The sequence below is a fragment of the Squalius cephalus genome (genome assembly GCF_949319135.1).
Source record: "Squalius cephalus genome assembly, chromosome: 13".
Taxonomy (NCBI): domain Eukaryota; kingdom Metazoa; phylum Chordata; class Actinopteri; order Cypriniformes; family Leuciscidae; genus Squalius; species Squalius cephalus.
The window spans coordinates 1,239,972-1,253,720 of record NC_137134.1 but is presented as its reverse complement, the minus strand read 5'-3'; the positions used below and the strand labels follow the sequence as shown (position 1 = coordinate 1,253,720).

The following is a 13,749-nucleotide window of genomic DNA, read 5'->3' as shown; positions in this document are numbered from 1 at the left end:
CCGAAGGTATGGTAAACTCAGATATGAGCTCAGAGGAAACATATATAGCCACACCCCCACCTCTGGAACTCCTATCAGATCTATATAGAATATAGTTTGGAAGATTAATTTCAGTATCTGATATATTACTATTAAGCCATGTTTCAGAAAGAGTAATTATGTTCGGTTTTTGTAATGCAACCCATGCACGAAGTAAGTCAATTTTAGGGATAAGACTCCTAATATTTAAATGTACAATTTTTATTCCTTTAGCATCACTCATAGAAAAAGCAGATTTTAGTACTGTTTCTACGATCACTGCTGCTCAAACATAACTGTAAAAGTAATTGGATCCAAAAAAATAATACATAATTAGAGAGGTTGCAAGATTCATTTGATACAATAAAACAAAAACACAAACACACAATACATAAACACACATACAAAACTAAACACAAAAAAACATTACCCAAGCAAAGCCCAGCAACCCCAGACACCATGTTCCGGGGAATTTCTGAGTAAACAAAATTGTGTAGGAAAAGAACATCTATTAGTCTCAAGACTCAGTCTGCATTAATATGAAATAATGGAAAGTGTAGCTCAAAGAGTACTTTACAGGCAGTATTTAAAGTCAATAAGGGAAAAGAAAAGGAAAAGGAAAAGCAAAACAGTTAGCATGATATAAACCAACAACAACTGAAACTGAGAGCAATCACCTCTTGTATCTAACTATAACACCAGAAGAGTGTCAACACCTCAGAAAAAAAAAAAAAAGAAAAAACCTTTGCAGTCGCGTTGTCCATATTATAAATAGGAAGAAAATAAATAAATACTTGCGACAGCAAGATGTAGACAAACATCCACTGAGAGCAATCACCCGTAGCATCTAACAACAAGTATCAACAACACCTCAACAAACTTAACAGTAGCGTTGTCATATTATGAACTGGAAGAAAAAGTAAATAATATAAATAAATAAATAAAAATGCTTGCAACGGCAGAATATAAACAAACAATAACTGAAAGCAATCACTCATTGCATCTAACAACATCAAGCTATAACACAAAAGGAGTGTCAACAACACCTAAAAAAAAACCAAAAAAAAAACAAAAAAAAAAAACCTTTGCAGTCGCGTTGTCAAATAAAGAAAGAGAAAAAGAGTGCAAATTTGCCGTTCAACAGTTCTGTTGATATGCTCGTGCAACAGCTAGCTCATACATGCCTCACCTCATCAGGTAACTTATGGAGATGTTAAATTGGACATGAAAGCAGCTTCAGCGTCTTTGTGGCAACTAAAACGCTGCTGTTTTCCATCAACAATAACACACAGCGTACAAGGATACCGGAGAAAGTAGGCTACTTCATATTGAGATCACGGAGCTTACGTTTGACAGGATCAAAGTTCCGATACAGATATTCCGATGTTCTGATACAGAAGAGCTCTCAACGAGTGCAGAACAAAGACGGAGACGGCAGACGATGGTTTTAGTAACCATGTAACGTTAACAGACGAGCAGATCAACCCAAATTAAGATCAGATATGGGTTAGATTCAATTTCCAGTCATCTAGCTCCTTTCCGTATCTTATTTTCCTTCTTTCTTTTGTGTTATTCTTCTTTTCCGATTGAAAGTCTCGGTTTTAAGTTAAGTTTTGCTGCAAAGTTTGGTTCCACGATTCACGGCTGCAACGCACGCTTTCAACTTCAAAGACGCATCAACCATCCGCGACCGCCAGCCACACGTGACTGGTCCTCGCCCCATCTATCCAGGCACGAGGAGACTATAACCACCGAACGAACCCTGACGCTGACCAAAGGAATTCCCAAAAGGAACGCAAAAGCAAAGACGCAAGTAGACTACCTCCAGACTAAAATCTTAACTGGTGTTTTGATAAATGTAATAACCTGTCTAAGAAACGATAGAAGGGTTAAATTAATGATTGATGGTTCGTTCAGGTCATGTCTTACAAGTGCATATAGAAATTCGGAATTTCCTTCCTCTTACCCTTAAACCCATTCTTCCCAAACTCATTCTTCTGTTTGTATTTCTTTCTTTATTACTCTCTTCCTTTCTGCAACCTGTATGAAGGTGTGTGTATGCGTGCGCGTGTGTTTGTGTTAGTTGTTAGGATAATCAATAGAGTCGTGTTTGTGTTAGAGATTAGCTGTATGTGTTAGTATATAATCAATAAAGTATTGTTTGTATTTGAAAAGAGATTACTTGTGTATGTGCTTATCAAATTTATTGTCTTGAACTTCGATCAAAAGTTACCTATGCTTTTACCCTATTTCTTAATTTACTGTTAGGGGGTTATTCTTTCTTGGCCAGGAAGATATTATATTTCCTAGAGTTAATAATTGTTTATGCCTTCTGTTCATTGGATGAACTGATAAATGATCATATTATTGGTTCTGTTACAGTAAATTCTGAAAATAATTAAATTATTAATTATTGATCATAATTCGTTATGAATAATAATTAATTATATTTATACGTGGGCGTATAAACGCTACACTGATGTCGTTCACTCCCGCGTGCAAGACCACAGTTCCGACGCGCTCGTTATCGTTCAGAATCTCGGGAACGCGAGCGGCGATTTCAGAAACACGAGCACCAGGAAAGCAGTGACTGTGCACCTTACTTTTATTTAACGTAGCGTGTACGTGTCGAACGATGGAATCGCCGATGATCACAGCATCGCGTTCTGTTTCGCGAAGAGGGGAGAAGCGGTTTTGTGTGGATATCTCGAAAACCGGGAGGGTCGGAGAGAGTTTTCTTGGTCTAGACCTGACTCGCGTCTTCCGCTGCGGAAATATCCAGGCTTCGTGGTGGCGTGTTGGAGCCGGAGTGAACGAGACCATGGCTGATCTCGACCTCGACGCTCGGGACCGATGTTGAGGAACGCACGGAGTAGACGAGGTGGGAATCAGCGGGTTAGTAACGTTAATCTCTGATTTGTGTGCATCCGCGCGTGATGTTTCAAGAGCCAAACGCCGGTCTATCAGCTCGGCCTGTCTCACTAAAAGGTCGTGGATCTGTTTCTCAACAGCTTCCAGCTCAGACTGCACCGCGTGCAGCTCAAATGTGTCTTCACCTGCACCAAAAGGTAGACTACTTACATCTAATATATTCGCCATTTTAACAGATGGACAGTATGTTAAGTTAGCAACGACGCTACCAGTGATGCTATCAATATTAATACTAATTTATGGCTGAAGTCTTGGATATAATCCGTCTTTTTAGTGGTACGGGTGTAGAGTAGACGCACGATAGGCGAAAAAAAATGTTTGTTTGTAAATGAGTGCGGAGAAGACGCGTTCAGCCGTGATCCACGGACGTAACCTATAAGAGTATCCAGCGTTGGATCACTACTTCTTGATCACATTACACTGAATGATCTCTTTCAAACCGCATTTTTGGAACAAAATCCTCTGGTTATTTAAAAAGATGCCTACAAAATGCCAAGGAAACAAATATAATTAGTATTATTTTATTTTTTTTCCTCGGGGGGGCACCACCTCTCCTGTGCTCTCTACCTCATGAACTGGAGGGGGTTCAATAGTGGGTGTGGGCTGGGGCTCAACAACCTGTGTGGGTTGGAGCGTTTCTTGAAGACCTGCTCGAGGAACTTCCTCATCAATGGGCCAATCCCCCCTAACCAATAGACCCGTTCCCGCGGCGGCAAAATTGGGATGTGTATTTGCTGCCTTTTACCGCTGAGTGGCGCTGTAATCACAGACTTTGAAAAGTGTCAGTTTATTCTCTTTATGACGTAATCTGCCGCGGCAGTAATCTGAGCTGAGGTCACAGATAAATTCAAGATAAATATTGTGGTTAAACGAATTCAAATTCATTAAATTTAAACAAAGTAGACACACGTTAACATTGTGTGCCCAGTTTTTCTATCATTTAGAAAGGCTATGTCAATAGGTTACTTGTCATTTACTTCGTGTTATTTTAATGTGTTTGTAGATTTATTAACTGAAACATAACAGTGAAATAAATTAAAATAATTTACAGTGAAATTAAAGCATTTTCAGGACTTGCAGTTACTAACCGATGTTAGTCGGTTTAAGCATTCTTTGTTATATACAGAATTAAATAGGCTTACATGTTGTTATGATTATCAATTGAATTCTTTAATAAATAATCAACCACAATGCCTATTACTGCCGCAGCAAAAATAAACCAGTCGAATTTCAAAGTCGTTCGCGAAATGACTAGGCTATACCGGGTGCCGCAAGTGACAGGGCAAAACAGCAGCAACTGCGGCATTTTAAAAGGTAAGTTTCCTATCTGTTTATTTAAAAAAAATAAAAATAAATGGCGCAAGATCTTGTAAAAAAAAAAAAAAAAAAAAAACTTTTTTCATTATTTGAACAGAAATGAGACTGATTGGATATGTAAAAATATAAACAAACAAAGCAGAGAATAAAACAAACTTTTAGGGAAAAAATATAGGCCTGTTATGCTACAACAGAATTGGTTAACATTAACGAAAGCAAAATATGTATACATTTCAAACAAAATAAAACAACACAAATTCGTGGCCGAGTGGTAGGCTATAACTTACGTTTCAATAATTCAGATGACAACAGACATGGGCTACTTTTTTATTATTAATGCAGAGAGATTTGATAGTTCTAAAATATTGCTACACCATATTGTTTTTTTTCTCATAGCCTATTTTAAATATTTAATATTTATAAAATAAAATTACCATTCATTTCCATTTTACATTAGGGACAATTTTTATCCAACAGAATGGCTGAATTAACATCTGCATAATAATAATAAATAAATAAACAAACAAACAGCACATGGTCTTGTAAAAGGGTCAATATCACTATAAAGTGCCTTTGGTGTCCTCATCAGAATCGCTCAGTCATCATGAACATAATGCAAAATAATGAAATTCTGAGGTTGTATTATAAATGGCCAAACACTTACACACATACAAGAACAATGATACGTCTCTTGAAATGTGTTTTTCTGATTTTATACCATTTTCTTTGATTGGATGTGTGCGATTTTGGCATGTCCCACACGCTGCTCAGCTAAATTCAGTGAGTGTAAAAAGTGGTTAAATTACATAAAATTAAAATACTTTTTTAATGTACTTATTGTCCTCAGCAAGCTATTTAATAAAAGTCATTTTGATTATTTATATTTTATGTTCATAATAATATTAAGCAGTTTGCATGTGTCCCTGAAATTGCTGTCCACCCTGTCATTATGGGGTAAACGCCCCTTTAAGAAACCAACTGATGTACTCAGTGACATCCCCTCCCCCATTTGGTCTTTCTTCAGTGGTTGTTAAAACATCTGCAACACGCACAATAAGTATCTACACTTATATTTCCTAATTTTCATCATATTGTGTTTGTAGTTGCGTGTTGTCAAGCTTAACATGTCCACCCTGTCATTGTGAAATATTAGTTAATATAAAAACTTTTCAGAAATTCTAAATATATATTTTAAACAGTGCACAGTCAGCTTCAACAGTGAATCACTTTGCTAACTGCTGTACACCATGTGCTCATTAAATACTAACTTTAGCCAAAAAATGTCCACCCTGTCACCAAGCCTTCCATGACAGGGTGGACATGGTTCATGACAGGGTGGACATGGTTCATGACAGGGTGGACATTTGCAACTCCTGAAAATCAGTCTGAGCCAGGCCCCTCCTTCTTCTATATTGGTTAAGGGTTTCTTGAAGGTCCTGTTGTTTTTCTAATGTTCCCCCGTTCTAGTTCACCCATTAAAGCATTTGTCCACCCTGTCATGCCAAGTTCCACCCTGTCACTTTGTTGTCCACCCTGTCATTTTCAACTTTTATGATGAAAATAATCTAATTATTTTAACAAGTTAACAAAACCTTGTGTGTGATTTCTTAATAAACAAGTGAGGGCCAGTTAGTATTGTTTTAAATTTTGACTAAATATTTTTATTGTTAGATTTTATTTAGAATAGAATGTGCAACTATCGCATATTTTATTGGGCAATACATATTTAAGCAGTAACTTCATTATTATCAAAATACTTTTAATATTAACTAAAATGTTTTGTTGGGAAAGGGACACATTATCTTTCCACAGATCTACATTTTATAATCACTATGCAATGAAAATTTATTTATTCTACTATGAATTTGTCCATGACAGGGTGGACATATTTTATGGTTTGCTCGTATATTGTCAGCTTGCAGTTAATTTATAAAAAGTGCTGGAGCTTGACCAATATGCATTTCTAACAGCCTAATGTCTCCTTAATACAACACATATGAAGTTAAATGGAAAATCTCAGATTTTTTTTTGGAAATTGTGAAGTCTCAAAGGCACTTTATGGTGATTTTGACCCATAAACACTTAAAAAAATTGACACATAATTTCGAGACAGTAAATTAAAAAAATAAACAAATAAAAAAGAATATGACAAACTTTTAAAACAGAGAAAATAGTAGACCTAGGCTATTCAGACGATATCTGTGGTCAATGCATTAACAATAGCCTCTCGGAGCTTCAAACGATCTGAGATCGAATCTCAGTGTAGCCGACAGTGTTTATGTTTTTCCGTTCTTGATGCTTAAATATGCATCTGTTTATTAAAGTCAATCATCTTGTTTAATTATCAATTTACAACATAAATTTGCTACATTCCAGTTGAGCCGCTGCAAAGACGACACATCTGATGAGGAAGACTGTCAGCCGATTGCACCAGAAAATGAAGATGATGAAGCTCGTCTTTAATCTGCTAAATTATGTGTTTTTTTGTGTGTGAATCATTCACGAGATTGAGATGACTGGCAGTGATACCCGGCCATAGCAACGGAAGACATTTTTCAAAACAGATCGAACAAATCAGAAAAATACTTTCAATACAGTATTGCTTTATATTAAAAAATAAACAATGAAAATGTAAAAGAAAAAGAAAATTAATTAAGTTTGAAAACCCATCGCACATTTGTATGAATAAAGTGTCGGGAAAGTTTATTTATTTAAACAGGGTTGCATCGATAGAGTTTATTCCCTTTGTGATGCAAAATAAGAAACACAATCTTATTCTTGCAACATTTTAAATTTCTATTGTCAAAGAAATTGCAGCTAAATTAAAAAATTAAAACGGTACAAAACGGAAAAAGTTCAAAGCAACATAAATTAAGAACAGGCGTTTTTCTTTGTCTCTCTCGCGATGGATATTTTTTTAGTAAGTTTGGTCTCCCTCACTGCGCGCGGCGGGTCTCTCTCGAAATTAAGCATTTCAGCGTAAAAAAACACCATACAGCTGATAATACTGTATATGTCGCTGTGTGTCATCCACACAAATCACGAAAGAAAAAAACTGTAACAAATAGCTTTTGTTCCTTCAAAGATAGGCTACAACACGCCTTGCTGAATTCACCTTACAATAAAACGAGGTGGGTCGCGAATTAAAGAGCTCTGTATCTGCTAAATTGAAATTGTGTGTGGAAAACCTTTAAATACAATCAATAAAACTACAATATATAATTTTATAAGATATAGGGCCTACTGTACATAGGCTATGGACTTTTGGAGATTTTGAGATTAATCCTTAAAATAATTTTGCCTTTGCCTGCTCATCAGGCTGGCTCCGACACTCTCCATATGAAAGACGGAACATTAACACCTCTGTCCTGCACCCCCACGATAAAGCAACTATTGCCTTCTCCAAACCCCCCACAGGCTCGCTGAGTTTACAAAACAAAACAAAGAGTTTGCCACTCGTCGTGGTGTGCCAAAACACTTAATTATAAACTTCAATATTTCATTCAAAACAATCTCAAAACGCTTTGTGACATTTTGAAAAGCCGTGGATGCATTACTGCCACTGGAACCATGAACGCAACAGAATACTGGTTCTGATTTTATTGTTTGTCGTTTAAACGTCACACACACATATATATATATATATATATATATATATATATATATATATATATATATATTAGAGATGCGCGGATGGGCTATTATTTCATCCGCAACCGCATCACAAAACTCATCATCCGTCCGCCATCCATCCGCACCAACGTTTTTGACCAATTTTCAAAACCGCACCCGCCCGCCATCCGCTGATTGTTGTATACATAATATTTTTCATTTGATTGGTTCAACCGCCCGCCACCCGCCCGAATTGAATTAAAATATTATTTTTCGTCACGTCATCCGCCCGATCCGCGGTTTATCCGCGGAGTCCGCGGCTGTAACCGCCAACCGCGCATCTCTAATATATATATATATATTTTTTTTTTTTCTTTAAAGAACTGCTTTTGAAATTACGATTGGAATTATTATAGGCTACAGAAGTAAAGTCATTGTATAATATTTGTTCCTTAGTGTAAAATGGAAATGCATGGTGATTTTATTTTGTAAATAGGCTATTTTTGTAAATAAGCAAAAAACTATGTTTTAGAACTAGACAAATCTCTCTGCATCAACAATAGACTATAAAATGCATTAATAGGCTAATATAAAAACACCAGTAGTCCAAGTTAGTTCGGGATTCGAACCCGTGTCATCTAAATGATCGTTACGTAAGTTCAACCACTCGGCCACGATTCACTCGTTGCGACATGGCCTATCGTTCCAGTGTGTGTTCGCTCACACGAGCGAGAAGCGCTCTTCATTCAAATGAACGCGCCGCCGCGTTTGTCGAACACTAATTCAACATGCCAGAATAAAACCTGGCTTTAGAACAATGCATAGCGCCACTCGTCGTGGACGGTGTCCCAAAAAATTACAATAATTTAGTTTCATTTTTTTCAGTGTTAATGTTTGAGTTAAAAAAATCCTCTACAAATTAAATTAACACAAAGTCGGCTATAAGAGTCCTTTATAGGCTACGTAAAAAAGCAAAGGGTCTTACAGTCTTAACATTTAGGCTACTTTGCTTAAATTCGATACATTTATTTTCAGTAGGGCCTAATACATTTGTAGGGATGTAATTTCAGTATGCTTTACCAACGCTATGTATTCAATTAAAGTTCCAAGAGGTCTGGTCTCTATATTTCCTTCCCAGCTGACACTAATATGCAAGTGCACAGCAAAAATCACAACTTGTGCTTGCTGCGAACGCAAGTTATTTAAGGTGTCTCAACTGTACACAGTCTACCCTACAGTGTGAATTCGTTACAAGGTTTCATTTAATTAAATTAACGTGCAGCAATTTGTACAAATAGAGTCTATACTGTTGTAGCCATTAAATAATCTCATTTAGTATCTTATATTTAGTATCTTTAGTATTCATATTTGTTAAAATATTATAATGTTATTTTTTTCCATCTATGTTGAATATGAAAAGTGAACAGCATGAGTAAGATAGGATGCATTATATCGAGAGATGGATATGGAGTGGGTCAGACATGATTTTGACCACTTCATTAAGTTTTGTTTAGTAGAAAACCTTTATTTAAAGTGAATTTCGTTTTCTATAAATTGTATCTTAATTTTAATCATTTTTTCATCACCCAATTGCAGGGGCGTAAATTTCATCTAAATGTTGGGGGGGACAATAAACATAACATTCCTCACGAGCAATTTTTTGAAGGGGACACCAATAATATAGGCAAAATTGTACTTTCTATGGATATGTGTGTACACAGAGGAAAGCCTTACTGCTATTATTAGTGTACTGTAGCTAGACCGTTCCATTCTCCTTCTTCTCAAAGTTTCTCTCTGGTTCATTGAAAAAGCTGACTAAATTGACCAAAATATTCTTCATTGGTGTGCAAAATTGACAAAAAAAATGAAGGTTGATGATTAATCGATAACGATAATTAGACAATATTTTGCTGAGTGTGTTATTGTGCTGGTAACTTGGCATGTTTAGGACTGCCGAGGACAGCCGACTCCTAAAGTTTTTGAAATTCTTCATATTCTGTGTGGCGGTTCAGTTCACAGCAGTGACAGAAATCATTTTTCCAATAAGTTTCAATAGATTTTTACCTTCATTGGCATTTTTACCTTTATAAATGTATTTTTAAACCTAAATATATGCATGCATCATCTTTTGTGTCAATTTCATACATTAAATTAAATTATAATAATAAGTCACAATAGGGCTGTTACCAATCAAATTAAATAATATCAACAAAATCTTTGCAATGGAGAGGAAACACAAAAGTTGCATTTGAAATGGCATTTAGATTTTACACAGACATAAATAATGTTTTGTTTAAAACATAAAACGTTGAATATTGATATGTAAAATTATTTAAAACATGAAAAGATACTTTAAATGTGAAATTAAAACCGCCAGTAGGTGGCAGCAATTCATTGTTAATGAGTGAGTCATTGTGATTCAACTGATTCGTTCAAAAAGCTGATTCATAATTCAGTAAGGAAATACCTCAGTGTTTCTCAGAGACGCAAATACAGTGCTTTGGCTTAGTTTTCAACTATTTTCGTTGGCGAAATAGTTAAAACAGGCAATATGGTGTCTAAAAGTAAACTTTTCAATTATCAATTTATTAAATCACATTTATTATCATGTTAATATCTGGAGAAAAACTGCACTCTTTGTGTGATATTATATTAGATTAACTATATTAAATGATATAAACTGACTAAATCACACAGTGAAAGCGTGAAAATCTAAATGCGCACCCGCACTTGTCTAATCTACAAGACTACACAAGGTGTATGCGTTCACTCTTTGGGTGTGTGTGTGAGGGAACGGTTTTAAACAATCTAGGTAACGTTTAACGCACAGACTGTATAAAACAAGGTTATAATCGCCAACATAGCGAGGTGGACTAGCCTACATCGGTGACAAAAGTAAGTGATTGGTTATCATAACATTTTATGTCAATGATTTATTAATGACGCAGACGCAGCATATTCTGTATTAAAGAGAAAATAATCACTTCATCCGAGGTTTAAAGTAAATAAAATAGCCTTGACTTACTGGAGTTTATTGGAGTTGTTTGTGATGAGGTAAAAGGGGAGCGGGCAGTGGACCGAAGCACTGAGGCAAGGGAGGGGGGACTCAACATTTTAAAACGTTTATTTGTATTTGCCCCGTTTGCATTTTTATTGTTTTACTACTTAAACAATTATTTTAAGTATATATCATTATATTATTTACAATACACATATTTTAGGCTAATTATATTTTTAGGAGGGGACAACCCTCAGATAGGGGGGGTCCTGACCCCCCCGACCCCCCCGCGATTTCCGCCTATGCCCAATTGTCTGGATTCAACAAGTAAGAGAAGCAAACAGACACTAATCATGGAGGCGCCCGCACGGTCACTTGCATTGCACGTCAGCTGGAGCGCATCTCATCCTCCTAACTTAATGAAACTCAGCGTATGCCTCACACAGACATGATAAATACATCAAATACACAAAGCTTGAAATGTCTTCAAACGAAATAATTCAAAACGAAAAGAAAAAGGCTACTCTCTGATTATGTCTTTATGTGCATTTCTCTCTAGGTGCGTTCACTACAAATATGGCGATCGTCAACTTCATCTTTGCAGTCGACACTGTCAGAAAACACTAGTTTATTGATAAAAATCAATGCACGCATCACCGGATTTACAAATACACATCTTGCTTGTTGCACGCACACATATTATGTCGAAAAAAAACTAAATATTATGTTGAAATAACATTATTATTACATCTTTTAGAATATTTGATTAAATGCTGATTGTTGCGCTTGTTCAATTTAATAAAATTAAAACTTTAATTGTGATAATTAAAATAATTGAAAATTAAATATTTAGGGGCCACGTTTTGCTAATTTATTATATGCCTATTGCCTATATTGAGTAGGTCATATTAAGACAAGGCATATATTAAGTTATTTTAGCTGTTATGAGAAAAATAAATCTAACGAAATCTAAATCTAAATCTAAAAAAAAATTCTAACGCCAATTCAACATGCCAGAATAAAACCTGATTTTTGAACAATGCGTAACGCCACTCGGCCTGGTGTGCCAAAACACTACATTTTAAACTTCAATGTTTAATTCAAAACAATCTCAAAACGCGTTGTGACATTTTTTTAAAGCAGTAGCCTAGCCTATATACATTAAGGGCATTGAAACCAGGATCTTAACTAAAACGCGTTCCGCGTAATCTCTCAAAAATTATACCACACTACTCCATGTATTTTTTTTTTAAGGACTGCTTTTGAAATCACTATAAATTACTGTGCAATTGTATCGCTCACGAGAGCTCTTCATTTATCTAATTCCTCAATAGAATAGTAAAAATATTCAGCGTCATTGCTCCTAATATCGTCTCTATTTTTAACTTTTGATTCTATTTTTTCAGTTCTAAAATTGATTCTATCTTTGGTTCTATTCTGTTGTAGCATAATAGGCCTATTTATATATATGAAAAATATGCCTATCAGGCTTAGGGTTTTATATTTAACCCACTTACATTTTAAAATACGGCAATTGCTGCTGTTTTGCACAATGTCCCTTTGCGCCACCTGGCGGTCATTTCGGGAACGACTTTGAAATGCGGCTGGTTTATTTTCGCCGCGGTGATTTCGCCGCGGCGGCTGGTGCGGCGGTAATAGGCATTCTGGTTGGGTACCATCTGTATGAAAATAAATATAATGAACAAGACACCCAAAGTAGCCTATTTAATTCCAAATAGCCTACATGTTTATCAGTCTTTTTTTCTTTAATACAGACATATGTGTGGGGGGGGGGGGGGGGGGTTTCTTTTCTTTTTTTATAAAAAATACATTGCATAATCCATAGAGATCGCACTGTTAGATAGTTTGGGAATATTCACACATACATAAAACATGATATCAGAGTTTTAAAATCAAACATTTTAAAAGAGAACAATACATCACGGCTGTTTAAACCAATGAACATCAAGCTGTGTCGTCAGCAAGTCGTTTCCCATCATGCTTTTGATCAGCGCAGTCGGTGGAGAGCAACTGCGCTCGACTGCAGAGTCCGACAGGTGTGCCTTGCACTCGCGAGAGATTTTTGACATACGTCAGCATGACATCAGAGCAAGGCGGACCGCACTCGGACACATTTCTAACCAGCATGCATCTCGCGCTGATCACCGGTGATCGATTCTGCGCAGATTTTGCTCATCTCAAACAAGCCTAATGTTTTGACCTCCTCCTCCCCAGGAAACGCTGGTCTGACCGTGTTTGTGAGCAGCCGTGTGAGTCGCTGGAAAGTGATTGGCTGATTGCCCGTAATTTTTGTTGTTTCCTTGCTCAAATGATGCACGAGTCTGATGTGGTAAAAGCATTTATTGAATATTTTAGTGCTGGCTGGGCTGGTATGTACTCATTTTGTGTAAACCTATGAGGCCTTTCCTTTCGTTTTCCAGAGGAAAGTAGCGCGGAGCTCTTTCTCTTTTGCTCTATTGGTCGTCTATCAATTGAAATATCGATATCTCTAAAACTCCCCCAATGGTTTACAAATGAGACTCTCTTATTATGTTGTCTCGAAAAAAAGCGTGATGGAAAATTATAAGTAGAACTCCTCCTTTGGAATTGTGTTGGCGGTCTCGAGTATTGGCGAGAATAATAAGTTAGTTGTCGAGGAGGAGAGTGATCATCCTCAACCTAATTTTTGAAAAATTCAACCTTCAACCAGTCTTGACTCATGATAGACATTAGGCCTATGGGAGGACACAGTCCTGTGTCCCCTGGCCGTGTTTCTAAATTCCCTGACCCTTTGACCATTTCTGTGGTCAAAAGTCTGGGAATTCCTACTCCTATTTCTTCCCCTTTCTTTCGGGGCAAAATCTGTCTCATTC

General features: G+C 36.4%; 1 pseudogene across 1 annotated transcript in view; it reads right to left on the bottom strand.

Annotated features, from left to right (window-relative positions):
- The window catches only part of LOC307170535 (putative nuclease HARBI1), a 316,840-nt pseudogene that overhangs the window by 193,570 nt on the left and 109,521 nt on the right, over window positions 1-13,749 (bottom strand). The window lies entirely within an intron of this gene.